This window comes from Manis javanica, chromosome 10 (genome assembly GCF_040802235.1).
Source record: "Manis javanica isolate MJ-LG chromosome 10, MJ_LKY, whole genome shotgun sequence".
In the NCBI taxonomy this organism is placed as follows: domain Eukaryota; kingdom Metazoa; phylum Chordata; class Mammalia; order Pholidota; family Manidae; genus Manis; species Manis javanica.
This window is the reverse complement of record NC_133165.1, coordinates 107278617-107291033: the sequence shown is the minus strand read 5'-3', so window position 1 is coordinate 107291033 and position 12417 is coordinate 107278617. Positions and strand designations below refer to the sequence as shown.

Sequence of the window (12417 nt, the reverse complement as noted above, 5' to 3'; positions counted from 1 at the left end):
CCTCACTGTCCTCTGGGAAGCATGCAGGCTGACAGCTGTCCCGAGGGTTAAATGAGAAAGCCCAGCAGAGCGCCTGAACAGAGCAGGGAAAGCTGCCTTCAATTCCCCTCCTCCTCTTCTCCGTCTCTCTTGCAACGAATCCAGGCAGGAGCATTTCCCGGCAGCCTCTCCCAGTGCTCCCCAGCCTTCCCTTCCTGGAAGGAGGCTGCTCCCCTCTCTCTGGTCCCGGGTGGTGTGCAGGTTCTCCCACCCAAACTCGACCCTGGACATGCATGCCTGCTGTTGCCAACAAACATGCCTGCCTCTTCTTGCAGGCTTCCAGTCTGTCAAAGGCCCGGGACCCTTCTCCAATGGAGAACTGCGACCATTCAGTCCAGTCCGGATGTCCCCCCTCCAAGCTGGGCAGAAATCTGGCTTCCCCAGAGCGAGCAGCCTTTAGATTCTTTGAAACATACCGCGGCTTGGCCCCCGTTTTCCTTGACTCTCTGCCAAAACTATTACACGTGTCAGAGCAGCAAGGGACTGGAAGAATTATGATTTCCATTTGGCTTCCGTGGCCGCTTAGTCTCATTTGCACTGGCTTTGAAATATAGCAATTGCTGTTTTTGTTGTTTGGGTTTAGAGGCTGTTTCAAATTCTGTCTCCTTTCTCCCTTTTCTCCTAGCGCTTTCTCTTTCTAGGATGAGGATGGAGGAAGTAGGAATCACAAGTGAAAGCCCAGCTGCCACCATCAGAGCCTCCTCTCCTACGTGGACTCATTTGCTCCAGCACCAGATTTCATTAACCGAAGGGCTACACTGCAAGGCAGAGCATGGTAATGAGGTTGTAGCTAATCAGGACATATGGAATGTTTGCGCATTAGCTGCAATTCCTTACTTGGGAGGGGGTGTGCTGCGGGGGCAGTTTGAGCAAGATTCCATTACCCACGTGGGGGTGCATGAATGATCCGTGGGTCCCTTCTCTCCAGCATTGCCATGGTCTCCTATTCTCATCCTCCTGCAGCTCCTGCCAGCCCTGCCTTGGTGATCACCACCACGGCAATGAATAAAAGGTCGCTGAATCAAGGGCCGCTCTTGCTGAAGAAAGTTGCCAGTCATTTCCTTGTTGACCAATCGGCAGGAACTTGCCCATCCTTGTCTGCTTGACTTCTTGGCAGGTGAGACACTACTGCCCCTGTCCCCTTGACCTTGAATGGGTTCTGGGGTATTAGTCATACTTGCTTTTCTTCCTCCCTCTCTGGACGTTTCTTCTCTCCCTGTCCATTTTTTCAGGTTCATGTTTAGAAACATCCTATTGCTACCTAAAGTTAGGACATTTGGGGGATCAAAATAACTACTATAGCACTTTCCAGATACTCGCCTGATTGCCCTGGCCCCCTCCTTTTTCTCTACCTTTTTCTTTTTTCTCTCTTATTCTTTGTACAGACTTTAAATGCCAGTTGCTGGCTGGGCCCTGGAGATACAAAAATGAGGGACTGTAGCCGCTGTCCTGGAGGACGTCACAGTCTATGGCCTGTGGCCATCACCCCACTTTCCTCCCCACAGTCCATTTCTGAATTTTCAACCAAACACACACTTCTGGGTTCCAAGGTGGCAGAGACCAAAATGTTTCCAGGTTGTAACCTGTGGTTAGGGAAACTCTCTAACAAACTCGAATTTAACAAGAGCGTAGGATCCATGTCAGAAACACAGAACCTGTAAGGATTTTACAGTCCCCAGTGACCAATAACTCATTTAGCAAAAGAGGTCATGGGGATTCAGAGAGTGGAAGTCACTTACCCAACATCACATCACATGAGAGTGGCTGTTCATACGTGGTACCCTTTGAGCATCATTCCTAACCACCATCCCCATAATGCATGAATCTTTAGGAAGGGTCACAGACTCTGTAGCAGAGGCTTCTGATGCTCCGTGCAAGTCCCATGGTGGGCTCTCTGCTACCCCCGGCCTTCCATAGCTACAGCAGGTGTTGGCAGCTAACAGCTCCCATCTGCATTCTTGTATGAATGATTGTCCTTGGCTGATGTTACCACTTGCCCAGAGATGCCTGGGAGCTTAAGCTCCCCACCCACCCCAGGGGGCAGCCCATGCCCCATGACTGCTGTGTGGAACTAAGGCCTCAGCTCTCTTGCATTTGGGCAGGACACCCTCTGTGCTGCAGTTAATACCCAGAGCTCCCGAAGGAATCAGGCCGAGTCTATTCTCCTGAAGTGCCGTTGTGGTTTAATTTCTTTCCTACCTGGCCCTGCTTCCGCACTCCCCTCCAGGTTTCTCCCCACCTAAGGCCCAGCTTCTAGGAAGCCTGCTCTGTGACAAGTGCCACCAGCTCACCTGCCTGGGTAGGCTTCAGGGTCCCTAGCTCTGAAATGAGGTTGTTGGCTTCCCCCATGGCTAGCGGGATTGTACAGGCAAAACCCATGCCGTCAGTGCCCTCTGTATGGCCCCAGAAATCCACACAAAGAGGCGGCCTTCATCTCTCTCCTCTGTCCTGCTCAGAGAGCACTGAAGGCCCTTGAAATATGGAAGTTGAAGAAGCAGGGGGAGGCATTTCTCTGGGAGAGCTATGAGGATGTCTTGACTGGAGTAGAACTGGTTAGAAGTGACTGTCTGCAAGCAGGAGAGCACGAAGCACTGTCTCTCCTCTGCCAAGGCTTAGGCCCCATGGACACAGCACTTCAATTTCCTCCAGGTAAATCTGGTGTGGATGGCATGACACAAGTTAAGTTGCCTTCATCTCAGAATCACTCAGAATTAGATGACAAGAAGGACCTCCATTTACAAGGAGGACAAACAGTCTGGGTTGGATCCAAGCACTTTTCTTTGGTGTGCTTCTCAGTGCACAACCATCTGAGAACTAAGGGAGGCTCACCGATGGCGCATCCCATCTAGAGGTCAGGGTGAAGGAACACTATTTATGGAGGACTTCTTTATGGGCAAGGGGCACTGGCCTTGGGGCAAGGGGGGGTGGGAATGCACAGTTGGATAGGGAAGATGTATTCATGCACAGCTAGATGATGAAATGGATTCCTTGTTTAAATGGAAAGGTTTATTATCAGGAGGACCTTGTATTTCTCTGGCACACATCCTTGAGGTGCTTCAACTCCATTGTCAACTCCCCAGGCTATGCTCCATCCTTTCTTTCCTGGACCAGAGTAATGTCCTCCTCATTGGTCTCTCCACATCCAGTCTTGCCTCTTTTCCATCCAGTTCCAACGCAGCTAGCCACAACGAGCTTTTAAAAGTTAAGTCATTCGATGGCATTCCTTTGTGTTGAGTACCTTGCTGGCACCTTGTTGCCTAGATCCCTCCCTGTGTATAGAGGATCTTAGCTCCCTGTACTCTGACCTTGCTTCTTGACTCCACTTGCCTTGGCTTTTACAGCCACTCTCCTTCCTGGCTCAGGGCCTCCCTCACATGCTCTTCCCTCTGCTTGGAACTCCTACTCAACCTTTGGCTCTTGACTTGACTACACCTCCTCAGGGAAGCCTTCCCTGCCCTTCCAAAGCACGTCAGCTTCCCTTCTATAAGCCCTCGTGTGCCCCAAATTCTTTTTTTATGGCATGTGTGAAGATTATTGAGTAAAGAATGTGTAATTGATATCTTGACTGCTTTTTTCATTGCTTATTCTCAGAGCCTATCATAGTGCCATGGACATTGTAGGCCTTTGATGGATTTTAATTGATTAGAATGAATGAACTTAGAAGCTGAATCAGATAAGCTAATCAAATTACACCCATATTTTGATCTCTATTATTCTTGTTTTCCTTGTTCCCTCCCAAATCCTGTGGCTGGCATGGCATAGCGGGGTAATAATAGCAACAGTGACCATAAATAGCACTTACTGAATTCTTTGAATTTCATAGAACATCCCCATGCCATGGCTATCATAGAACATGTTTTCCCTTACTTGCCCCTTATAAGCTGATGGGGGTAGTTAGCATTATTCCCATTTTACAGATGGGAAAATTGATGCCTGTAGGATTTTGGCAGATGCTGACCCAGCTCTGCTGCTTTTTAGCTGTATGAGTTCTGGTGACTCAGGAGAATTCTTGGAGCCTCAGTCCCTTAAGGGCAGGTCAAGCTCTCTCCTGTGTATCCCCACAGCACCTCTGCCTATGCCCACCATGGTGTGTTTCATACCATATTTTAATTTAAAAAAGTCTCTCTCCTGCACCAGACCCAATGCAAATTGAGGATAAGGATTGTGTATTATTCACAAGCACACTGTCCTGCACAAGGCAGGCCCTTGTCTTAGTCCATTTAGGCTGCTGTACCAGAATACTGGGTGCAGTGTAACCGACAGATGCTGAATTTTCATACTTCTGGAGGCTGAAAGTCCAAGATCAAGGTGCTGGCAGTTTCGATGTCTGGTGAGACCAGCTTTCTAGTTCAGAGATGGCTATCTTCTCTCTGTGTCCTCATGTGGGGGAAGGGTGAGGGAGCTCTTTGGGGTTCCTCTTACAAGAGCACTGATAACATTTTTGGGGAATCTACCTTCATGAAATAATTATCTCCTGAGGCCCCAGCTCCTAATGCTCTCACACTGGAGGTTAGGATTTCAATGTAGGAACTTTGTGGGGACACAAACATTCAGTCTTTTGCAACCCCCCAAATGTTTGCTGGGTGAAAAGCTAATGAGGCAAATGCATGGGGTTATCTCTCAAATCATGACACTAATATGGTGACCGCTGAATCATCAGCACAGGGCAGGACAAGACCACGGGCTCTGAGTGAGGCTGACCCTAGGCCAAGACCCGCCACCCCCCTGGGCTGCAGCCAGGGGTGCTCCAGGGGTAAAACCTCATTGCCGGGCATACAGGAGGGATTCGTGTACAGATGTATCATTTAAAATTGCTGCTTTAACTCACCTTGCAAGGTCCAGTGGCAATAGCATGCATCTCCATGATTTGTACAAAATTACTTCCCTGAACCATTAAGAATCACCTAATAAGCATTGAGGGAGGCTGCCTCTCATCCCACTATCGCAAACTCAAGTCACTACATCATATCCCTGACTGGGTTTTCTCTTGGTCTGGCTTGTGTATGTCTATTAATTTTCACTTCCCAGGGAGTTACCCAATTAAAGCCCCATGTTTCCTCACCTAGAAGATGGGCGCTGATAGAAAAACTGGTGACAAACCCTTATTTCTGTGACTCTACTTTCCACTTTCTCACGTACCTCCCAGTAAGTCCTCATTAGAGCTGAAGAATTGCTTAAGGAAAAATGTTAATGTTTTTCTAACAATGATTTATCTGTCAACATCTGTCTCCATTTCCTTGCACTTCATTAGAATGACCCCCTATGAGATCGTTTATTCCTCAGGCAACCATAGTGTGTGTGTTGTGTGCATGTGTGTGCGTGTGTATGGATATGTATGTGTGTGTCTCGTGTGTGTACAGCTTTGGGGGGGCCAAGGGTGATCTTGGTGCATGACATATGCAAGAATCAAGTAGCTACACCAGGTTACTATTATTTTTTAAGTCTAATTTCGGTGGGTTCATGTGCCTGGGTGACATTGTTTACACAGCTCTAGTTATTTACGGCACATAGTGGAACTGGGCTAAGAAATGAATTTATAGCCTGAATGAGCCGAATAGATCTCGGCAATCACATCTCCTCACAGCCCCATTAAGGGCGCTCACATCTATGGCTTCATTGCCTTGTGCTTGGAACAGATTCTCAGACATTAAAAAGCCCAAACTTCGAGAGAAACACTTTTCATTTCACACGGACCCTCCCTTAAATGGATCCTTTCTCCCAGAATACCCTCAGTTCACACCATTTAAAACTCCTAAATCGAACAGGTGAAAGGTGTGGATACGAGATGGGAAGACATACGAATGGGAATTAAATGTACAGGAAAGCATTCAACTTCACTGGTCATCAGAAGAAAATACGGAGGTTCCATTTTATCTCTGTTACATAATAAAAATATAGTCGCCATCCAAACATCCCATACTGGCTGGACATTATGTTAATGGCATACTTAGAGACCGTGGTTGGCAGTGCAAATTAGTGAGACATTTTTGTCAGGCAATTTGGCAGGACATAGCCAGAGCTATAAGAGGCTTTATACTTGTTGGCCTGGTACTTTTCCTAATCTGTCTGGATAAAGAACTCCACAGAAGAGGAAAGATATCTGACATGCCTGAAATTCATGTAGGCAGCATTATCAATATTATATAAAATTGGAAATGACCTCCAACAGTGGGAGAATAATTGTTTACTTAATCACTGTTTAGCCGCTCACTAAAATATTATGTAGTTATTAACAAGTGATTATAAAGACCATAGAGACAATAAAAATATATACAACATGGTGTTAAGAGGAAAAAGAGGCTGAAAATCAAATCTGTGACTACAAAGTAGACATGTAAACGAATATGGCAAAATTAGAGAATTCAAAATGAGAACCTTTGCCAAAAGATCATTGTACATGTACATGTTTTCTGTGTGTATGAATGTGTGTTTATAAAATGACATGTTTTTTTTAATGCTGATATTAAAAATGCTGGTGGAGGTCAGGGAATGGTAGTAATATTACCTAGCTGTTAAGTTTTGGAATTAAATGTGTGATGACATCTTAGCTACTTAATACTGGTGTAACCATGAGCAAATTATTCAACATCTCTGAGTTTCAGTTTCTGCATCAATAAAATGGGAGTAAAAAAATGCAACTTGTGTTTTTGGATTAAATGAGGCAATACATGAAATAATGTACTGCAATACCTGACGTAGCTAACTCTCAATGATTGCTTATTATTATGTCTGTCTACATATCAGTCTATGTATGTGTCTATTTATCTGTATCTATCTAGTCTACTCCATCATAAAGATGTGGTGGTTGACTATGCAACATCCATATGACCACAGATCATTAGTCAGAGCCAATCAAGGTATAATCCCATCCATTTGCTGGTGATTGATCCAGGCATTGGCCTGTGAGCCAATCCTAATTAATGACACTTGATGGGAGAAACACATTGGTCCATTTTTTTCCTCTGGGCTTTGTCAAGTTTAGATGTAATCGTGAGACTTAGGGTGACTTTCATCTTCTGAAGATGGACACAATACCAAGAATGGCAAAACGGAGGAATAGAAAGAATCTGAGCCCTCACTGACATTAGTGAGTCTTCGCATCAACAACATACATGTCCACCCTACCCCACTGCTTCCAGATGCATGAGAGAACAACTTTCCTTGATATTGTAGTCAGTCTGAATTAAGCCAGTTACTTGCAAATAGAAACACTGATATAATCAGCATACAATGGTTCTTTCCTTGGGAGACGTGAACATTATTGGTCACAAAATGGTTTATATGGCACGTTGCAGTTTTGATACCTTCCTTTCCTTGCTATTCTTGCTGAACTCCAGACCTTCCTATGGACTGTTGACTTGACAGCTTCTCCTGGGTATCTGAAAAGACATGGGCAAGCTTAACATCTCCCAGACTGGACTTGCGATCTGTGCGTGTGTCAACGCACATGCACCCCTCCTGTCATTGCTTGTCTCAGGCCACCACCATCTATCCAGCCATGTAAGCCATACCTTATTCTTGTCATTTCCTTTTCCCTCTCTTCTCATGTTCAATCTACTGCCAAATCCTATTGATTTCACCTTTTAAATATCTTTGCATCTATCCATTTTCCTAGGTTTTCCCATCACTACCCTGGTCCAGGGTATGATCATCTCTCACATGACTGATGACTATAGCCTCACGATGGGATTCTCCACACTGAATGTTGCTCTTCTCTGAGCAAGTCTCCAATTAGACTATACGTACACACAGACATACATACATAAATGCAAACCCCATTGTGTCACCTTCTTGTTTAAAACCCTTTGGTGTCTTCCATTTGCTCTTGAAATAAAGACACAAATATTTAACACAGGCTAAGGGACCCTATGTGGTCTGATTCCTTTTCCTCCAAACGTTCACCCACTGTTGTTTCCCAGTCCTGAATTTCTCTCATTTCTTTCCTATATGCTATATTCCTGCAATCAGAGGGCTTTTGTATATTCTTTCTACAGGGAAAGTCCTTTCTTCTGTTTTATATCAAGTATTTGTATTAATTTTTTAGATCTCGGCTCAACAGTCATTTCCTTGGGGAAGAGTCCCAAGACCAGGTCAGACCTGCCTATCAAACACACTTGTGTGCCTCCCAAATGGCGCTTAAGGGCCACTTCAATTTTGTGTTTATTTGCTTGACTGTTTAATCAAGGACTGTTTCTTCTCCAGTAAACTAATTTTCTATTGCCAACCACTCTATCTCCAGAGGAGGGACTCAACAAATGTTCGTTGGGTGAATGACGAATGAATGGACGTTGCTCTAATCCAGCCCCTTCATATTACATGAGCTACAGTCATAGCCCCATAAAATGGCATTGTCTCTCTAGCTGTGCATGACTGCTGGAGATGACTCTGAATCCTAAGTCTGGTTGTTCTTTCTTTGCATGAAAATATCCTGTGATTGTCCATTGCACAGGTAACAAAGTATGTTTTATTCCCAACCTAATTTTTCAACTTTGTCTCCTGATTGTACTGCTCACTGTTTACTCTAACATGTGGCCACACTCAACTACTTGCTCTTTTCTGACACTTTTGCTCTTCCTAGCCTTGTTCAGGCTCTTCCCTCCAGCCACAATCTCATTCAACCTTCCCCTCTTATCAAGACTTCATCTGTCCTTCTAAATTCAAGGTAAATGCATTCTGCTTAAAGTTCTCTGTCATTCTTTGATTAGTATTAATTTCCCCTTTCTCGGTGTCCTTATAACTTACAAGATGCTGGGTACAACGTGATCTAAAACTATAATGTATTTTAACCCCTGCACCCAGGGCTATTTTGCATGGTATTGGAAGGGGAGAGCCACGTGATTCCTGTTTCTGCACAATGAAGAATCCATTTCTAACTGCAGTTCTGGAGTGGGTTGTATTATTGTGCACAAATATTGGCTACTCTCCTGGAACCTGAGTCAGTGTTGGGCCCTGGCGTGCAGGGTAGTAGAGGAGAGAGGAAGGGAGAAGGCACCCTGGAGAGGGATGTATGTGCTTGTCTGTACGTGCGTATTATGCACGGGGGCAATGGAGTTCCGTGGTCCGGCTCTTGGAAGTGTGACCCAGGCAATCTCTAGGGGGCAGGTGGGAGAGGGGCAGGTGTGCATGGCAGTGCGGCTCCGCTCTCACTCAGGCACCCTTCTGTCCACCACTTTCCCCAGCTGCATTTCCCAGGTGCTCATTTCCTTGTCACAGCACTCTGGGTACCCATCCTCCACCCCAATTCAATTCCTGTAAATCCCTTTTAGGCAAAAAAGAAGTTCTTCTTGCCCTTGACACAGCGTTTCCATTTCAAATATGTTCATGTAATCAAAAACAGGTGCATTAATGTAAAGAAAAGAGTCACAAGTCAATGGTCAGTCATACTGGTAGTAAGCAGATGGCAGGTGTGGGAAGCAGAGCCCGGTACTGTGTTGCGGCCTGCAGATCGTTCCGAATGTCCGCCCTGCAGCCGGCCTCCGCCAGGCCGCCTGGCCAGGAAGCCTTTGAAAGAAAATTAAAGCAGCTACCTGCCATTTTGCTATTCTCTCCTTTGTAATGGTTCTTGAGTTCTTGACTTTTCTCCTTAAAAGTAAGTGGAAAACGTTCTGAACTGACAGATAAGACTGTATTTCCTCCTGGGAATTTACTACACAAACAGGCAGTGGTTGGAGTCTTAGAAAGACAGAACAAAGGAAATGTTTGAAAACAGGGATGTAGAAATACTGCTGACAATGAAATTGGAAAAAAACTACCCAACAAATAAACTCCCCCACTTCCTCAGGCCTGCTTCTTTATACGGCAGGGAAACTTGCAGCAAATCATGCTACTGTCTTTTTAAATTAGACTTTTAGATCTTTGTTAGAAAAAAAATAATCCTGCAGCTCTCCACTGCAGAATGTAATGTGCTGGGTAAAACTGTTCAGCTTTAAGCAGAGAGAGGGGTGCCCTTACTCATCTATGGGGGGCTGTTTGCAGAGCCAATGTCACTGGTGAGGGGGACCAGCGAGGGTCTGTAGCAAATTACAGAGTGTGAACAATCCTGCAGCCACCTGGATGTCTAGTTAATAAGCACTGTGCCAGGGTCTTTAATTGCTGTCTGGACCTGAAACAAAGGCTTCAACCATCAGTCTGGTAATTACCCCACCACCCCATGGTGCTAACCCTTCAATTACCCTGTCGCTGCGTGCTACCCACCAGATCATTAACTCCCGTGCCACTCCACTCTGCAGATCAGGTGAATTCTCTGTGAGCCAATTCCATTGTTTCTCAGATGAAACTAGAGTGCTGGAGGGAGTGATATGTCCATTTAATATTGGCAATGATTATGAAGGCTGCCAGTTTCCATCCTGGCTCTGCCACTGAATGTCCAAGGCTTTCAATTTGCAGCCTAACTGTCTATAATTGGCAGGTTTAATGCCCACTTTGTCTATCCACGGAATACAGTACAATGCTGTGAAAAGTTATCAAGGATTTAAAAGTCGTGTACCAATGCTGGGTTGTGAATGTGTCGAGAGATCTGAAGTCTCTGGTGTGTTTCTCCCCTCCCCATCCTCTCCCCAAAGGAAGGAAGGGCTGGCACAGAGGAGTCAAGTCCCCCAGTCCCTGGCAGCCACTGCTGTTTTCTGCCCTGTGATTTTGCCTTTTTGAGGATGTCATATAGATGGAATCATACAGTATGGAGAGCACATTCACTGATACTGGTGCATCTATTTTATTGTTGAGTGGCATTCATCATATGAATGTACTGATTTTGTTTTTCTGCTTACCAGTTAAAAAATACTTGTCTTATTTCAGGTTTTGAGAAATTATGTACAAAGAACTGTACACATTGACTTATAGGAATTTGTGGGAACTTAACTTTTCATTTCTTTTGACATGCGCTGGATTTTTTTTTTATTAGGGTAAGGACGCTTAACATGAGATCTGCCTTCTTAAACTTTTAAGCACAAAATACAACGTTGCTAACTGTAGGCACTGATGCTGTATAGCAGAGCCCTAGGAGTTATTCACCTGTGTCACTGAAACCTTGTATCTGTTGAACAACAACTCTCTACTTCCCTCTCTCCCGGGTGCCTAGAAACCACCCTTCTACTCTCTGTTTCTGTGAGTTTGAGTATTTTAGATACTTTATGTAAGTGGAATCATGCAGTACTTGTCCTTCTGTAGTTGGCTTATTTCACTTGGCGTTATGACCTCCAGGTTTGTCCATGTTGCTGCATATGGCAGGATTTCCTTTTTTAGGGCTGAGTAATATACCACATTAAAAAAAATCTATTCATCTGTTGATGGACATGTAGGTTGCTTCCATAGCTTAGTTATTGTGAACACTGCTGCAAAGAACACGGGAGGATAGATACCTCTTTGAGATCCTGGCTTCATTCCTCTGGATATACACCCAAAAGTGGAATTGCTGGAACCTGTGGGTTTGCCTCAAAGTCCTCACTCTTGACCTTCTACTTGTCCTCTATGTTGACCCTTCTCCTGTAGGAAGCAATATGTTCAAGGTTTTCCCACTCAAGATATATTTTCTTGACAAATGGTCTCTAGTTATTGTTCTGCATTGGTCCATCCCTCCCTGGTGAAAATCCTTGGAAAAGGCTTCTATCCCCAGCACTGAGGCTGCTCTTTCCAAGGTCGTCCATGGCTTCCAAGTGGCTGTATCCAAAGGCTTCTTTTTCCTAATCTTTATTGACACTTGAACTTCTAGCAACTCCCTCCTCTTGAAATCTCTCTTCTTTCGGCTTTCATTTCATTTGATTTCCTTCAATATCTTTAACTGTTCATTTTTACACTCCTATTCTACCCACCCATATGGTGTTGGTTTTATTAGGGGCTCTATTATCATGCAGGTGCACTTTGAATGGTCCTTGATGCTATTTGGCTGGAGGATCCAGGATCGCGCAAATATTGCTTTGCAATCACCCCTACTTAGTGAGTTTCATGAAGAAGGAAAAGATGGGAAACAAATAAAATGACACCCCGAGTTGAGTCAGTGCTTTGTTTACCATATATGTGGGCCTTCGGATAAAGTTGATGTGTGATTTTTGGTTTAGGCTTGAGCTTAAGTTCATGCTTCTCTCTCCTCCCCAAATCCAGCTCCACATTTTACCTTTAGCCCACTGCCCAGCCTGTACACCTAAGGGAGCTGACCTTGAACATTTCCAGTTGTATTCCTTCTAAACACATAAGAGGATCATACTTCCTGAACACTTTGAAGTTGGGTAAGACCATGTGTCTTGCCTTGGAAAAGGAAATGTGAAGCCTTTACAATTAAATTTTCATTCTGCCACATTAATTTCTCCTTTCCATGGTTATCACTATGCTTCAGATGGTGGTGACTCCATTAGCCTGGGTTACTGAATGACAAGGACATGGAAC

At 44.8% G+C, this 12417-nt stretch overlaps 1 long non-coding RNA gene across 3 annotated transcripts in view; it reads left to right on the top strand.

The window, feature by feature from the left end:
- Positions 1-12417, top strand: part of LOC108392861 (uncharacterized) — a 107107-nt gene that overhangs the window by 40218 nt on the left and 54472 nt on the right. For all 3 annotated transcript variants that reach the window (XR_012121572.1, XR_005058276.2, XR_012121571.1), the window contains exons 2-3: positions 665-814; positions 1003-1156. This is a non-coding gene — a long non-coding RNA (uncharacterized lncRNA). The remainder of the gene's footprint in view (positions 1-664; positions 815-1002; positions 1157-12417) is intronic.